The sequence below is a fragment of the Triturus cristatus genome, chromosome 11 (assembly GCF_964204655.1).
Source record: "Triturus cristatus chromosome 11, aTriCri1.1, whole genome shotgun sequence".
Lineage (NCBI taxonomy): Eukaryota > Metazoa > Chordata > Amphibia > Caudata > Salamandridae > Triturus > Triturus cristatus.
This window is the reverse complement of record NC_140594.1, coordinates 917,180,387-917,199,112: the sequence shown is the minus strand read 5'-3', so window position 1 is coordinate 917,199,112 and position 18,726 is coordinate 917,180,387. Positions and strand designations below refer to the sequence as shown.

The following is an 18,726-nucleotide window of genomic DNA, read 5'->3' as shown; positions in this document are numbered from 1 at the left end:
AAGAGAGGTCCGCATTCTCTACGCCAGATGGGCATTACCAGTTCCGGGTGATGCCCTTTGGGATGAAGAATGCCCCTGCCACCTTCCAGAGGTTGGTCAACCAGGTGTTGGCTGGGCTGACCGAGTTCAGCGCCGCCTACCTGGACGACATCGCAGTGTTCAGCGGCACATGGGAAGAACACCTGCAACATCTCTGGGAAGTGTTGATGGCGCTGCGCAAAGCAGGCCTCACGATCAAGGCAAGCAAGTGTCAGATCGGGCAGGGGTCAGTGGTGTACTTGGGACACCAAGTGGGGAGCGGCCAGGTGGCGCCCCTCCAACCCAAAGTTGAAACCATCCTGGCTTGGGAGCCCCCAAAGACCCAGACGGAGGTGAGGGCCTTTTTAGGACTCACCGGGTACTACAGGAGGTTTGTCAAGGGGTATGGCAGCATCGTTGCCCCCTTGACAGAGCTGACTTCGAAGAAGCAGCCCAGAAAAGTGATATGGACTGACACCTGTCAGAAAGCCTTCGACACCCTGAAAACTGCCATGTGCACGGCGCCCGTGCTCTTGGCTCCTGACTTCTCCAAAGAGTTCCTGGTGCAGACGGATGCATCAGAGCATGGTGTAGGGGCTGTTCTCTCACAGATCACGGAGGAGGGCTTCGACCAACCCGTAGCCTTTATTAGCAGGAGGCTACTTCCCCGGGAACAAAGGTGGAGTGCGATAGAACGAGAAGCATTTGCTGTGGTCTGGGCGCTGAAGAAGCTAAGACCCTACTTGTTTGGGTCTCACTTCCGGGTTCAGACCGACCACAGGCCCCTCAGATGGTTGATGCAAATGAGGGGTGAGAACCCAAAACTGTTGAGGTGGTCCATCTCCCTACAGGGTATGGACTTTACGGTGGAGCATCGCCCTGGCACAGATCACGCCAATGCTGACGGTCTGTCCAGGTTTTTCCGCCTTAGTGATGCAGAACTCCCTGGGGTAGGGTAGTTCTCCCCACTTTTCAGCTGGAGGGGACACGTGTTAGACCTGGCACCATTGGCGTGGGTCACCCTTCCATTTTTGTCTGTGCCTCAATGTGTTTTTGTGTTGGTGTTAGCTGCTCAGGGCGCTGTGCCACTGCCATCCAGTGCCACAGTGCAAGTGCTCCCTATGGTAAAATGTATTATGTGAATTGACTTCCACGTTTGGTTTATTTGGTTTACTATCAGTCCCTAGTAGAGTGCACCAGGGGTGCCAAGGGCTCGTATATCCAAATGCTGCTAGTGGGCTTGCAGCACTGGTTGTGCCACCCACCGAAGCAGCGGGGTAAAATGTGTCTAGGGTCTGCCACTGCAGAACCTGCGCGCGGTCTGGTACCGTCGCGCTGACTGAGCAAGTGTCCCCACTTACCAGTCCCTAAACCTTCCCTTAACTACATGTTAGTCACCCCTCTGGTAGGCCTGAGCGCAGGGTGCATTGTAGGAGTAAGGTAGGACATGCCCTGATGTGTGTGGCATGTCTTAATAGTGAATTACAGCCATTTTCGTTTTTCACTATTGAAGGCTACCTGCTCTCCATAGGCCAGAATGGGCTGCTGGGATCGCTACACGCGGTGACCCCAGTGGACTCAGAGAGCATGGTAGAAAGTCATGTTTAGTATGCCTGAACTCAGGATAATAAAATACGTCTTTTAGTAAAGGTTATTTTAATATCCTGGGTTTGCAAATGCTACTTTTAGAAAGTTAGCCTTTGTGTGCCTAACCATCTCAGTCTGCCTCTGCTGTGTGTGTGTGTTCTGCCTAGCAACAGTACAGGAGCAGGGCTGGGGGATTCCAGGAGACAGGTTGGCTGCCAGGTGGTGGGTAGGGAGATTACCCCAGGATGGGTGGGAGGAGTGCACCCTGACTCTTGAATAGACCTGTGCTCTGCCCCCACAAAGCCGGCGCCGCCCCCTGTGGAGCGGCTGATGTCTCTGCCCTGCTGCTGAAAGGAACAAGCCGAGTCACCACAACAGAGTGCTCCAAAACTGGACTGAGCCAGGCCCAGGCCCCCTGGCGCTAAAGAACAAAAGAATCCCTGTATAAAAGTAGGAGCCTGGCTCCTAAGAAATCAGATCCAGATTGAACCACGAAGGAACTCTGCCCGACTAGAAGGACCTGGAAGAAGCTGAAGGAGGAGTAACTTTCCCTGACCTGAGGGACTGGCCTGCAGTAGGTGCCTTGCTAAGGAAGGAGAGGAAAAAGATTGAAAGAGACTTTTGCACTTTGTTCTTCAACTATCTCCAAGGGCTTGGAAGAAGAGCTTGCCCCCTGAACTGAACCCCAGGACCAGTGGGTTCACCGTGTCTCCGCTCGTCTGAGAATTCGAGCCGTGTGCTTTCTCCCGCCGGAGTGCCCTGCGCACCTTCGCATCCCTCCTAGGGCCGTGACACCCAGAAGCCTGGCCGCCTCCACTCGCCGAGAGCCCCGCTCTACCTGAGTCGCTCTGGACCCATCGAGTCTGGCCGTCCCGCTTCCCTGTCACCTGCCTGCTACTGGAGCGCGCTTGGTGCCCTTTCGCCCTCCCGCCGGATTTCTAGTGGGGAAGTGAAATCCAGCCTCGGACGGCCGCCCGTACGTCGTAACGTATCCGGCCGCCCCGCTTCACCTCCCAGCCTGAGTCTGACCGTGCCGCCCTCCGCAGTGACCTCCCGCACAGTCCGTGTCGGAGGCCCTGGGCCGCACCTGTCTACCGAGAGCCGCCCGCTGAATTCTTGATCCGGAAGACCCACGAGGTGCAGAACCTGCATCTCTCCTGAAGACTCGTCCAAGCACATCGCACGTTCCCAGGTACAGTGAACTCTCTATCGGACTCGGGGTCCGCAACGTTCTGATTTCCCCGTATCACTGTACCCTGGGTGCACTGCGCATCATCGTGGCTGGACCGACTCAACCGAGCCCTGTGAAGCGCTCGTGATCGAATAAGTTACCAAAGACAAGAACAGTGCCTAATTATCATCTTGTGGCTTCCATTTCGTAACCGTTATTGATGGTCTTGTACATGCCTGCGTAACAAAGAATTTTTTATATAAAGCATCCGTATTTTTGATACAACTTACGCCTGGTGTCCATTTGTGGGGGATCGTTGTGATTTACTGTGTGTTATCATAAATGCTTAACTGACTAGCGCCCTGAAGTTTAGCCCTGACTGCTCGCGCCACACTACCTATAGGGTGAGCAGGGGTTGTTCTGAAGGGGTAATTCCCTCGCCCTGAATAGAAGAAGGGACCGCTGCTTGTCACAAGTACCTACCTGTGCCAACCAGAGGTTCCCCATTCTAACAACATTATTCTATTGTCACAGTACCCCTCCAGAAACTATATCAGTTGTCAGTTAATATGGTACCCAAGACCTTAACAAGAGCATCCAAAAGCGTTGATGGGCCAGAACAGCTAGGACCAGCATGATAACCTTTTTTAAACATTGAGACAATGGATGGTTCTAACCATGTATTCAGCTTGCCATATTACAAACTGACCTCAAAACATTGATAAGGAAGGGGCCCCAAAACTCTACGTTCGACTTGAACAGGTCCAACAGATACAGGGCCAGGTGCTTTGGTATTGGGACTTTTGAGAATTGCACAGGTAACTTCATGTCACAAAATATGAAGTAGTTGTTCTGTGAGGGCCTGAATAAATACTACTGAGATGGGCAACCCATTCATGAGCAGGTATGGAGGCTTTTAAATTCAGGGCACCCAACTCCTTAAAAAGAAAGGTATGTTTGTCATCTTCCAGAATGCAGTGTTGTCATTTTTCCTCAAACATCGCACCTTAATAAAGGGTTTACTCTTACATAGCACTTATTTGTATCTTCTGCTGCATTGAGAAACACCTGACTGTGATCTATTATTTGTATTAAGAATCACCTTTAGATCAACATGGGCTTTGGAACACATGTGCTTAAAGCAACCCTTTGGCTTTGGACACTTACCTGAGGGAGGTCTCACAAGGTCTTGCTTTATTGCTCTGCAAATTTCCACAAAAGCCCTCCTAATTTTCCCATCTCTTGCTGTGTCATTCAGTAAATATCAAAGAGGGGTTTACTGGACACAATTAGTTCAAAAAGGAATCTCTCCTGGTTGACCTAATCTACCTAATATATTGAGCATTGGTTCTGGTAACTTTAATATCTTGAACTAATTCTGTGGGTGAGGCAATTCACCCCATTCAGAGGCATTAAGCCTTAAACATTATGGATTATGATCATTAAAGTAGTTGGAGTAGTTGTGAAATTCATCAACATAAGGGCTGAGGTTTTCGGACACTAGCATAAATAAGTCTGCCCATTTCCATCTATATCTTAGAATCCACATACCTCTTGTGTTGGTAGTTGGCATAGATGTACGTTGAAATTCCTTCCCAGGATAATATATGCTTCTAGCCCACGTATATCCGTTAGCCCTTTATCTAGCCTGTTTAGTACCACCGTCTTGTGTGAGCTAAAAATATAATTACACTTTTTTTTATTGCTAATCTGATATGTCTTTGTCTGTCGAGCAACAGAATTTAACAAAAAAAACGGGTTCCTGCAATGTACTTTACACCCACTCTGGCACCGGGGTGGAGAAAAGTAATGACAAACTATGTCTAGCTCTTCCGTGATTAGACCCAATTGCTGGCAGATGATACATGGTATTACCATTAATGTTTGGGCTCTCAGTGGCCCAAGTCTCCTACAGACAAAGAATCTGAAATCTAAGCATAAAATTGTACCAATCTTCATTAATAATATTACTTTTGAGGCCCTCCAAATTCCAAACTAAAAAAACAATTTTAGCCATATTGTGCTCAGATTAAATTTGGACCCCCAACTTCTTTGGGCTTTGCAGACTGGAACCTTTTACAGCATATCTCTTTGCTGAGAGCTGGGAACCAGCTGGCAGAGAGAGACCCCCTGTCAGTACTAAAGGTTGCTCTTCTGCAATACAACTGACTGATCTCCGATGGAGCCAATCCATGCACAAAACCTGGCCTGGAGTCTGCAATAACTAAGTCTATTGAAACACCATCAGAGAGTCATTCTGGGCAGTTCAAAGCTTCCAATGGAAGAAAATGGTTTGAGGTAGAGATATTGAAATGATCCTGGAGATACATAGCAAAATATACCAAGTTTAGGGGCCTTGAATTCAGGTTCTACAAGTAGGGTTTATAAAAGAAAGGGATGTCTGCAGGACTAGGACATCTAAAATCCAAAACAGCATAATCTCCCTCACACATGTTTCACTCCTTTTCCCACCCAATTGCTTCTTCTTCAGTTCCCTTTAATGTCACTGAAATGTTTATTTGTGAGTCTGACCTTTTTCCCTACAAAATGAATTGCCTTTTTCTTAAGCTCTACCCAACTCTAACTCTGTGTGTGATCTAAGGGCTGTAAGTTGATTAAAACCAAAACGTAAGAGGTGGCATCAGGGGTAGCTCTAAAAAGGGCATATGGCTGCTTGCAAAGTTTCCAGTACTGTGCCCATTGAAAGAAGAAATTAGTTGATTTGACTCAACAACCCAGATTGGACTTCATGAGCTCCTCAACAGATGTTCTGATATCAGATTTGAAGATGGTAGTTCCAACTATCTTACATTGGGTGTTCTTTTAAATTGGGGCTCCCTACGCATACCTCATGCTGATACATGATCGGCTCTAGGGGGAGCATCATGAGCGTGAGGAGGGTCAGGGGAAAACTAGAGTGGGCAGGGGTTAAGAGTTTTACAGTGACCAGGCAGTTCTCAACCATTCTTTCTAGCTCCTTTAAATGAGTACACAGATTATCCAGTGAGTCTTTCTCATGGGCTTCCAGAACTAAGAATACTGCTAGGACTTTAGTTATGATGGCAACCCGAACATGCAAAATATCTTCTTTCAGAAGAGTGTCTCTTAGTAGCCCAGTACATCTAAGGCACTAGCATTATTTTTGTGAACAATCTGAGTACAGGGGAAACAGACCATGATGGGCTTCTTTTTGGAGGGCAGATAGTAGTCCCACATTTACAACATTAACACAAACTACCAACTACTTTTTGGTGTGTTTTTTTTGTATTACAGATTCTGCTTTAATTTCTCATGTCAGCACTAATACTATCATTTTCATTTGAAACACCCAAAGAATTAAACAAAATTGTGAGAATAATGAGGGTGTAACCATGTATTAAATAGAATGCAATTCCCTCAGACTTAGACTATTGCAAGTCACCTCAGAGTTCCAAGAGATTTTAGGAGCATGGCTACCGTCTCATTGCTCTCCACAGTCAAGGTACTCCCCGGAGACTTGCAATACTCTCATAAATTACAGCCAGAATACTTTATCCTGTTTAGTACAGTTGAACAGCTAAGTCATTTTCTTATTACAAGGCACCACATATTTCACATCTCAACCTTAGTAGGGAAATAAGGGCTTTTATATGAGCATTGCAGTTTCCATTTGTATTAAAAAATGTTTTCAAAATATTACATTTGTTATGTGGCATTATGTGACAACACTCCTCCACTGGGCTGGTATGGAAAGCAGGGATATGTTGCATGTGGTGAGGCGAGACACTTGACATAGGCCAACTCCACCTCTGTGATAATGCATGGACATGTGCTATTCATGTGGATTCATCCTCAGGGAGAAGCCTACCATTTAGAGTTAACCCCATTGTCAACATGCATCTTTTTTCAGGAGGAAGATCCATAGGGTGAGTGTGTGGAATATTCCTTAGAACAAACCTTAACTTTGCAAAATTTGTCACAATTGCTTGGAAAAGTAGAAGCAGTTGTGGATGGGTCACTTGGAAACACAAACCAATTCATAATTCAGATGGAGCTGTGCTCAACATGTGGGGCAGGATCTCCCCAACGACAGGTCAGGCCAAAGGGATGCTAAGCACTCAACCCCGGTAATGAATATCTTGCTTCATCTGCTTTTCTGTAGTTTCTTTTACTTTACTGTATCTATTTACAATCAGAATGCTGGAGATTCATCACAATCTACATACACACACATGCTTTGGCAAAGTAATAAATAGCTAAACAATTCTGTTATCTCGAACCAGCTGCAAAAACACCCTAACCTTTCAGTCATTTATACCTTTTCTGACAGGATTTGATGAAGAAATTCTGTATTAGCATTTTAAAAATCAGGTGCCATATTGCAGTAAGAGCTCTCTGTCCCACTTTGCACTGCAACATATGTGCATATGTTAATTATGTGCGCCGGGTGCAAACAGGAACAGTGAGCTCCATTATTGATGATTCATTGCCCGCGAGGCAGCCGCTGACTTACGCTGCTCTGGGGGTAGCGTATTAGTGAGGCTCAATCAATCAATCAGGGAATTGTAAGTGCGCTACTCACCCGTGAGGGTCTCAACGCACAGACCTGCTGATTGAAGCAGCTGCTTCATCTTTCTCAGTGCAGACAACACCTGGCCTGTTATTGAGAGGGGGACAGAAATCCCCCACAGGTGAGTGCTTTAAGTGACTCCGTCACCTGCAGGCAGATGTCCTATGGGATCCACTTTACTGGTTCCAGATGGCTGCCATCAGGGGCACGCTGACTGTGCAACCAGGGCATTTACTGACAGTCTCTTTGCCTCTACACCCCTATCCACAAACCCTGAGGGCACAGAGGCAACGTGTTTCTCTCATCATGCAAATGAGGGAATGCAACCTTAAGATAGTACTACCCCACCTTCTTTATTCCCAAAGTGCCGCAAGGCACAGAAAGCGAGATCACATGCCGCTTGTGACCCTGGGGCTCTTTATCTGGTATGGACCCTGAAAGTTACAGCAGGAAGGGTCCCAGCCACTATTCCTGCTATTACATTTGGACAGTACTTAAGATCAACGTCCCCTCTATTACAACCTTGTACTGCATTGGGTAACTGAATCCTTCTCATCGTGAAAACAAATAATGTACCCATGGTACATTATTAGTTCAAATTAAATGTTGAAGACAAATTTAACTTTCCTTTGTTAAACAGCGCTTGGACACAAACATGCTCTGCAGTTTACAGCTAATGGCTGACCTTGGATTCACTCATGGAGGAGGAATTCTATTTGGAAATAAATAAAATATTCAATAGAGGAATATAGCACTTGTGTTCATTATACTGTGGAGTGCAGTGAATAAATACTGCAACATGCCCAGATCCCTGGCTTTTCTATGAAGAAAGAAAACTCTGGTGATATGCAAGAACCATTAGCGAAAACCCGATTTCCTTCAACAAAAGTTGTTTTTTTATTCTAATGTGTGTTAATGTAAATTTTCCATTTCTGCAAATGGTTATTTTACCACGTGAGGAATAAGAGCTGCAAAATGCTAAGTAATTAAGCTGTGTGAAGCAAGGAAACATAACAATCACGTTTTTCAAGTTAATGTAAAGGTGACTCACTTCTTTTAAAAGAACATGTAGGCTTCATGCAAGTGTGAAAGCTATTTGGCATAGAACGACTTTGCAGCCTCACCAAGTATATGCAAGTTTCCATATCTGGACAGTTTACATTTTTGGAAGCTTTTTAGCACTGCTATATTATTTGCAGTTTCGGACATATAGTCATTGTCTGAAAAAGAAGTAAAGCAAATGGGCATCGCTTATCCTACAACTTATACATATGAGGGTTGACATCAAAAAGGTGAACATTGGTATACATAAGATTGCTAACTGTTTTTGCCCCAAGGACAACACCAGTAGTCAATATCGGGCTAATCCTTAATTGCTGGAGAAAACATAATTATATAAAACAGTACCCCGGTCAAAGGTATTCTTTTTATTTAATTACACTTACATTCATTTATGGTTTACAAATCTTCTCAATGCAAACCGATAAAGAAAAAAATTGCATTTTACTCTACTTGAAAAAATATCAGGCGTTCTTTAAATCTGTTATGAATACCCATACAAACAGAATGTATTTACTTGAGTAAAAGAAAATACTGTTTTAAATATTTTCTCCTTACACTCATCAGCTCAGGATAGCTACATTTAAAAAGTCCTATAGTTTTGATCTTGCCTTTACCTAATTTCCAAAGTTAATCAGCTGCATTAATGGCTCCCCAAAAACATTAAAAGTTCTTCCTGACCAGACACCTCACTCCTAAGTGTGTCTGTGACAAGTGTATTGTAGTCCTCTTTTCACTGACTGTTTTTTATTTGTGGGCAGATCCCCTGGCAGGCTTATTGTCTCATGATATATTTACCTTTTATATACTAGCGTGGGCGTCTCTAACCCAAAGAGAAGATCCAGAATATTTAAATTTTCAGTCCAAGATAATCAGCCACTAATGACAGACTGATGAAGCAAGTTGCTTACTTAAGCGACACACACACAAGTGGAAGTGAGGAGCTGACATATGGGTTCTAGGAGAAAATTCCACTTTTCTATTACAAAATATGAATTTTTACATGTAGATGGATTTATTCGCATGACATGTTCCCCACTATAGTGCATTTTTATATGTGCTGAAGGAACCTGAAAAAATGAGGAACAGGGATAAACTCAGAGGTTTACGGGTGTTCACAATATCTTTGTATTCAGTTTGCCATCCTGTGAATGGTCAGATATTTTTAGCTATTAAAGATAGGAGTGAGTCCTTTTTAGGTCTCGGCTAGTGTAGGCTGCGCACATGCGCAGTCTCGCTGGCGAGATTTAATGTTTTGAGGTCTTTTTAGTAAAAGGCTTTAAGCCCCGCCCCTCTTTCCCATTGGCTGGCGTCACCGTTTATGTTAAATGGAGGCCAGCCATTGGAACAGAGCAGTTCATGACGTATTTCCTCGGCTTTTTGAGCCGTCCCATTTGGACGGGCTTGTCTGCCTTCCGTGTGTCGTGAAAGCTTTCTTATCTTTATGGGGCCATGTGATTCAAACATATGGCCCCATAAAGACAAGAAAGCTTTCACGAGGGACGAAAGTGAAAGCAGACTGTGCTTGTTTTTTGTAGCATTTGAGGTCGCAGCGGCACTGCAGCTGGATGGAGGGAGCCGGTCTTCGGCTGCCTCTCGAGGTCTGCTCGCTTCCAGCCTTTGAAGAACTTTAATATGAGGGTCATGAAGGCAATGTTCGATACGACCAGAGCACCTTCCTCCTGGGCAGCCCTCCCCTGGCCGCCCTGCACAGCCTGGCCGAGATGAAGACCCCACTCTAGCCAGCCTACCCACTGCCTTGGCAGCCCGTCGCCCTCATCCTCCTCCTTGTTGCCTGCCTCCAGTACCGCCTCCTCCTCGCCGCCCCGGGGCCCCTCAAGCACAGGTCCCCGCACCACCCACCGCAGCAACCGGCAGACACAACACGCCACACTTTAAACGGCATCCTGAGCTGCCCCGCGCTCTCCTGCCTGTCCGCCCTGAGCCCGGGGGGACGCCGGCCCCGGGGGGCTGCTGGCCGGCCAGCCCCGCTTCGTCAGCCTCAGCCCCCACCGCCCTCCGGCCTCTACTTCAATCCCGGTGGCGTTGTGGCGGTGGCCTGCTATCGTGGCCCGCTATCCCAAGCCCTGGCTGAGCTGCCGGGAAGGACGCCCATCTACTGGCCCGGGGTGGTGCAGGGCCCGCCCTGGAGGGACACCAGACTTGCCTGCGCCCCACGTGAGTACCTTCTGCTATACAACGCCTGGAACCTAGGTACAGTGTGTGTCTGCGTGATGTGGCTGTCTGTGTGTGCTTGCTTCTGTGTTTGTTTGTGGACCTGCAGAAGTGTGTGTGTGGTATAGTTATGCGGTGTGTGTGGTTTTTGTTCTTTGTAGGACTGTTTATTTTCCTCTGTGTGATGTGTATATACGTGTGCCTGCGCCCTTCTGCGTGGGAGGGTGTGCGTGCCCCGCTTCGCCAGCCTCAGCCCCCTGCTGCTGCCCTCCCACCTCTACTTCAGTCCCGGTGGCGCTGTGGCGGTGGCATGCTATCCCAAGTCCCTGGCTGAGCTGCCGGGAAGGACGCCCATCTACTAGCCTGGGGTGGTGCAGGGCCCGCCTTGGATGGATGCCAGACTCGCCTGCACCCCCTGTGAGTACCTTCTGCTATACAACGCCTGGAAACTAGGTACAGTGTGTGTCTCCGTGATGTGGCTGTCTGTGTGTGCTTGCTTCTGTGTTTGTTTGTGGACCTGCAGCAGTGTTTGTGGTATAGTTATGCGGTGTGTGTGGTTTTTGTGCTTTGTAGAACTGCTTATTTTCCTCTGTGTGATGTGTATATACGTGTGCCGGCGCCCTCCTGCGTGGGAGGGTGTGCGTGCCCTGCTTCGCCAGCCTCAGCCCCCGCCGCCGCATTTGTGTATTCAATACATACCAACAGCATTTATGTTTGCTTGAGTCTGCATGTGTTAGCCCATTAAAGCCAGACTAGCTGGCTTGTTAATGCTTCTTTGAGTACTGTATTCATCTGTTCCTCTCTGACCACTGAGAATTTTTCTGGAAAATGTTTAAAAAACTGCATGTTTTAAACATGTTCAAACAAAACTAATTATAATTTAAGATTACTTTGAAGGCAGGGCTCCCAAAGGAAATATAAGTCAAATACATAAATAGAACAGCAGCCCTTGTCAAACCTGGATGACTTTTAAAGACAATATTAAAGGGCTCCCAATTGGGAACGCCGTATAAGGTTGCGGCGAATTGGAAATTAAAAACAGATTGCACCAGTAACATTTATCAATATTGGATAGAATTTAAACTGTAAATGGGATATAACATTCCCTAAAAACAGATTACCTTCTGCCTTTTACAGTAGTAAATGTTTGTAATCAACAAGGGGCACTACATACAAAAAGTGTGTGGACCCCCACACATTTGTGAGTTTGCATATGTTCACCAAGTTTTGCAGTCCTGGAATACCCATAATATCTACCATTGATATTTACTCATACTTATAATTAAGCCATGCCATTGTAAATGTACATGTGGGCAAATAAGAAAAACGTCACATGATAGAGTGATCAAAATGGTCCCTGTGTATAGAATATGGAAGCCTTGCATAGTTAGAGTTTGAGTTTATTTAACAGTTCGGCTCTCTGAGCATTTCATGTAACATATAAATCCAAATGATTAAACACAGTGAGCAAAAGAGAAAAAGAAAAGAAGGAAGGAAAAAAGAAAGAAGAGAGAAATAACTTACAACAATAAATACATTTTAGTATGCCTAAAGAAATGATTGTATCCATATGCAGAACCTTTTCAAATGCGTATTGTGTATTTAATTTGCCAGGGGGAAATAAGACAGACAGTTGGAAAGAATTTGTCACAGTGCATACTGGTCAATTAACATATAATATGACAAGCATTTGCAATGCAATAGGTCTCGCATTTACACTAGTTTGAGCTCTTGGCATTGTAAATGACAATGCCATTCATTTATGTTTTGTTTATTAAAACATAAATAAAAGGCATTGTCATTTACAATGTCAATAGCGTAAATGCGAGACCTATTGCATTGCAAATGTTTGCTTTAAGTAGCTCTGTTTTAACATTTCTTCAGTGACATTGAAGCCCAAGAGCACTTACAGTGTATCATGAAATTATAAGTCATTTCAGAACATCAATATTCATACATCATATACTTGCTCGTATAAATACCATTTCAAGCCCTCAGTTACAATAACATTTTTGAAACATCCCAATAAACTGACATGTTAAGTCCCCCACACTTGTCAATGCAATGGCCCATATGTGTTATTATTTTATAATGCGCAACAGCTGTCCCAGCAAAGGGGCGTCCCGGCGCTGGTAGGAAAGAACTGACATAACCGCACAGCCATCACAGACTAAATTGAAGGCAAAAGAAAGGTCTTGATGGCCTTCCTAAATTCTAAATAATTATTGAGGCCACAGATCTGCACAGGGAGTGTGTTCCATAAAGTGGCAGCTCTGTAGCGAAAGGAGCGGCCTCCGGCGCGAACTCTTCGTATCCGGGGAACCACTACCACATGCTGGCCCTGTGAGCGAAGGAGCCGCGATGGGGCATATGGCGATAGAAGGTTGGCCAGAATAGGAGGGGTGGCGGATTTCAAAACTTTAAAGGAAGTACATAGGGCTTTAAATTCAATACGCCTGGCCACAGGTAACCAATGAAGACGACGGATGGAGCTGGACACAGAGCAAAACTTGCGCAGACCTAGAAGTGTTCTTGCTGCTGCATTTTGTGCCCTTTGCAGCCTCAGGACCTCCGCCTTATGGGACCCTAAATAAAGGGAGCAGGCATAGTCAAGTCTGGACAAAACCATTGCCTGGATGATGACCTGGCGCGTAAAGGCGTCGAAGAAGCCCAGCAATGGTCTGAGCCCCCACAGAAGTCCAAAGCAGGTCCCTGCTGTTTTTTATGGTTTGGACTTGATAGTTTAAAGATGAGTCCAACCAGACCCCTAAATCTTTTACCGCTTGTTGGGGAGGGGGGGCTTGCCCAGGCTGGCAGGCCACCAGAGATCACTCCACAGACCATGGTCCCTACCTACTAACAGTACCTCTGACTTGTTGGAGTTCAGTTGGAGGCAGTTAGCGGTCATCCACTCAGCCACTGCTGCAAGGTCGCTCTGAAACTTAAAAGGCATCCTGCTCGATGTTATCAGAGAGTGCCACCACCAACTTAGTGCCAAAAGGTACAATCACAGAGAAAAGCAACCTCCGTTCCCAATTAATCGCGTGCATTCTGTCCCACTTGTATTATTTGCATCAAGCAACCCTTTTCCTTCAACCCATTCTTATAAGTATTTTAGTAATCCCTGGAGTTGTAACTGCTCCTCTGCAAGTCACTATGGCCAACGTTAGTCGGTAGTGGAGTGAATTATATTTCCTTATAGTCTGTCAGCATTAGCACACCCAGGGCAGGCTTTAGAACTGGTGGCGCCCTGTGCGAAATTGCTTGCTGGCACCCCCGCCTCCCACTCAATGACCACCTCGCCACGGATTCCCTCACTACCACCATTTGACAATCCCCCCCTGCAAGTCTCCAAAATCACTCTCTTCGATTCATTTTCTTTTATAGCGCCACTCATGCCAGTTTAAGGTGTCAGAACACTTTACATCACACATATGTTGCACAGAGACAATCATACGTATATAAATCAGTGTATAGGATATATTACAAACGACAGAGGCCTACAAGATATAGGAGTCACATGGCATCCTTACTGGTAGGCGCTATAGTTTAGTCCCGGCCAGGAGTTGGACTCCTAAAATCCTGCAGATGATTTCCCTTACACTTGCAAACTTGTTAAGGGCATGTAATGGCCTTTTCCCATCCGACAGTCCGGGCATTCCTACCTACAACAAGCTGGGCCAAACATCCATCATCGATTATATATTGGTAGATGTGGAATTGTGGCACAGAGTAGTGGATTTTGTAATAAATCCACACTGTGAGAGAGACCACAACCCGTTGGTGTTAGAAATAAAACTGCCGAAACTTGAGCAAGACCAAGGACTACCTACACAAGATATCCCAAATTTGGTAGCAATAGAAGGAGGCAGAAAAGTTTGTTGGGGAAATTTTGTACAGTCAATTGACAAAAAGGATACTCTCGATGAACAAATTATTCCCCATCTGGAACTTGCTTTTCAAACACTAACAAATGACCAACGCCCAGACTGCCTGCAGGAAATAGCTAAAAATCACCAGGAAATGTTTGCCAAAATTGCAGTGTTTTTCTATAATGTAGATTCTAAAAATAATACAGGCCCCAAAACAACCACTCCTAGTATAATAAAACATGCAGGGATGCTAAAAGTGCCCTGCTGTCAGCGGTTAAAGACAAGGATATTTCTCGTACTAAAGAAACCAGGGCAGTATACAAAAAAACTGTGGCTGAAGCAAAGTCAACATGGGAATTAGATAAATGGGAAGCAATTAAAACGGCCCTAGAGAATAGAGACACGAGAGGCTTTGGAACCTAGTGAGAACTGGGAAGTACGAAGGCAACTTGGCATTAGAACCGAACCTAGGGGAGGAAGTTTGGAGGATGCATTTTCAAACATTATACTCCAGACCTGTGGCTGGAGATGCACCTGCCAGGCACCTTATTGCGCATAATATCCCCTTGGATATTAACGCTCCCTTTTGCACTGTAAGGGAAGTTACCGCAGCATTGAGTAAAATGCTCCCAGGCAAAGCGCCAGGCTTGGATAAAATCCCTGGCGACTTATTCAAGAATGAAGGATTAGTGTGGGTACCCTATCTAAGGGTGTTATTTAAGGCTATCCTCCAAGGTATGGAGCTTCCTCCAACATGGGCAGGTGCGGAAATCATCCCTATCTACAAGAAGGGCTCCCCGCTTAACCCTGCTAATTACCGCCCAATAAGTTTAATCGACGTGACACAAAAGCTATTTGCTCACGTTCTCTTGGGTCAGTTGTAGTCATGGATTGACGAAAAAAACATCTTAACACCCCTTCAAGCGGGTTTTAGAAGCAAAATCTCAACAATTGACCAGTTGTTCAGACTACAACTGATCCATTGGAAAACAGTGACTTTGGAGGGTGGCAGCCTTTACCTAACCTTTGTGGATCTCAAATCCGCATTCGATATGGTGCAGCGCGACCAGCTTTGGGGCATCCTCTGGGATACGGGCGCTCCAGAATATTTATGCCATCTGTTGAAACGGTTGCACCAGGATACGTTTGCGAGAATTAGATATGGTAAAAAAAGGGGAATTGACAGCTCCCTTTCCAGTGGAGAAAGGAGTGAGACCGGGTTGTGTGCTTGCATCGACCCTAAATGGCTTAATAGAAACCCTGCTGGCAATACAAAATATAGATTCACCAAGGCTAGCGAATCATAAATACCCACGCTTATGTTCGCGGATGACACGCTGCTACTCTCTAAGTCACCAATGGGTATGCAATGGGTATTAGAGGAGTTCTGTAAATTTTGTAAGAAAAGGGATTTGGAAATAAATCTCCAAAAAACAAAATACATGGTACTCAACGCAAAAACTACAAACTGCCCACAGCCACAAATGGATGGCAAGCCCTTAGAAAGGGTTTCTACCTTTGATTACTTGGGTCTCACTAATAAATCCATGAAGAGGTGATAGTTCACAAGAAGCTTTAATGTCTTCAACCACCGACAGGTTCCTTTAACAGGTCCTCTCTCCAGTGTCTCCTTTACCAGAATGCCCATCTCATTCAGAACCATGAGATCCACATTCTGTCGCCAGGACAACTACAAAGTTCTAAGACATAACATATTAATCAAACAAGCAAATTACAACACATCCCCTTTACAACAAAACAAAAACTTACAGCATACCCAGCGCAAATGATACAACTATATGCAGAGGAAACAACATACCCATATTCCCACACAATCCTAACACTTTAGAAATTTAAGGTAATTAATGTTAATATAAAACATAATCCTCAAACTTTGAAGGTATGAACCTCTGTCTACATGACTTTGCAACACTACTACCACTTCCCTCCGGAACACAACTAGGAACATTGGCTGCACCCAGCTTCACACCATCGAACTTAACCAACCTAGACATACTCCAAGTACAACCATTATCCAAAGTTACAACATTTTTTTTTATCTTTGTGATGACAAAAGGACCAGAAAAATTGATCAACCCTTTATGGCAATGTTTCACTTTCTTCACCCAAACCCTATCACCCACATTCCACACCTTTTCCTTCACAGACCTTTTGTCATCATAACGCACTTTGTATCTTCTTTGATACTCAACAAGCTTAGTCTTCTTTTCTTCCGCACTCACACCCTTGCTCACCCACCTTGGAAGCCAAACAGGGTTTAATTTAGAACTAGCCAATCTTCCTCTCAACGCCTCAAAAGAAGACTTTTGAGAAATCACATTGGGAGCTGTACGATGTGCCCACCAGGTCTCCCTCAACACCTCTCCCAAAGGAACCTTAGTATCCAAAGCTCTCTGAACACAACTTTTGACCACCCTATTCATCCTTTCCGTGAGACCATTGGCTTGCGGGGAATATAACGCAGTCTTCTGATGCACTATGCCTAAACCCTCAAGAAAATCTTGCATCTCCTGGGAGACAAATTGTACCCCATTGTCAGTTACTAGGAACCTGGGTACACCTTCTGAAACAAAAACATCTTTCAGAAACTCGATCACCGTCTTAGAGTTTACTGTACCCATGCACTTAGTGACCACCCACTTAGAGGTATAGTCCACGAACAATACAACAAACCTCTCCTGGAATGGCATCAACTCCAAAGGGCCCATGATATCCAACCCCAACTTAGTCCACACTGCATCCGGAACTTCCACTGGCGACAGGGGAACTTGATTGGTCACGTGAGACTTGTCATTGATAGCACACAAGTGACAATCCTTCACCACTGACTCCACCATCCTATCCATCCCTGGCCACCAGTACCTTTCTCTGACCCTTGCTTTCGTGAGACTCCTACCAAGATGCCCTTCATGAGCCAAATTGATTACTTTATCTCTGAGGGTAACAGGCGGAACCAACCTATCACCCCTCAATAACTTACTTTCACAAAAAGTCAAGTCATCCCTTACACACCAAAACGGTTTCAATACAGGATCAAGATCTTGAAAATTAGGCCAACCTTTAGCTACAATCCCTCTCAAAAGCAGAAATACCTCATCTTGAGCAGCACTTGACAACCACTCTTCCTCAGAAATCGTCTCCTCCACCACCCAAGTCACACATACTGGCTCCTCCCAAACCTCTTCCTCACCTACCGGTAACCTAGACAAACAATCAGCTGACTTGTTGTTCAAACCCGGAATATAATGAACACGAAAATTGAATTCCTGTAACCCTTCACTCCACCTCTTAAGTCTAGGAGTCAAATGATCACTGTGATGACTAGAGTATATCTGAACAAGAAGACGATGATCACACTTCACCTCAAACGGAATCCCCCACAAATAAAACTTAAAATGGTGTATTGCCCAATATACACTCAACGCCTCCCTTTCAATACACGAATAGTTAGCCTCCGCATCCCTAAGGGCCCTGGAAGCAAATGCCACAACCTTCTCCTCCCCATTTTCCACCTGCGAAAGCACCGCTCCCAAACCCTTAAGACTGGCATCAGTGGTAAGAATGGTTTTTAATCTTGCATCAAAATGCCCCAAAGTCGGCATGGCTCCAATCTCTGACTTAACCAACTCAAAAGACTTGTCACACTCTGGCGACCAAACAAAATGCACTCCTTTCTTTAACAAAACCCTAATCGGCTCCACTACACTGGCAAACCCCTTCACAAACTTGGAGTAAAACTCTGCCATACCAAGAAAAGATCTGACCTGCTCCTTGTTCTCTGGAGCAGGAGCTTCATAATACTCTCAGCCAACTTAAACTTCGGTTGTATCCCATCACCAGAAATGACATGGCCTAGATACGTCACAGATTTCAATCCTACCCTACATTTATCCTTTTTGAGGGTGAGACCTCTTTCTCTCAGCTTACACAACACCAACCTCAACACTTTCTCATGCTCACTTCCACATTTCCCGTAGACCAAAATATCGTCTTGAAAGAACAAGACATTGGGAAGATCTCCTAGCACCATCTTCATAATCCTCTGAAAACAGGCCGCTGCCAAAGCTAGCCCAAAAGGCATCCGCAGAAACCGATAAGCCCCTAAAGGGGTAACAAAAGATGTTAGGTGTCTTGAACTTTCGTGAAGTTTGACTTGATGGTACGCAGACGACAAGTCCAACACACTAAAAATCTTTGCCCCCTTCAACAAACTAATACACTCAGAAATGTTTGGCAATGGCTGTCGATCCACCCAGATCCATTCATTTAATCCA

General features: G+C 45.3%; 1 pseudogene; it reads left to right on the top strand.

The window, feature by feature from the left end:
- LOC146785607 (homeobox protein Nkx-6.1 pseudogene) overlaps window positions 1-16,142 on the top strand; it is a 36,426-nt pseudogene extending 20,284 nt beyond the window's left edge.
- Window positions 16,143-18,726: the final 2,584 nt, after the last annotated feature.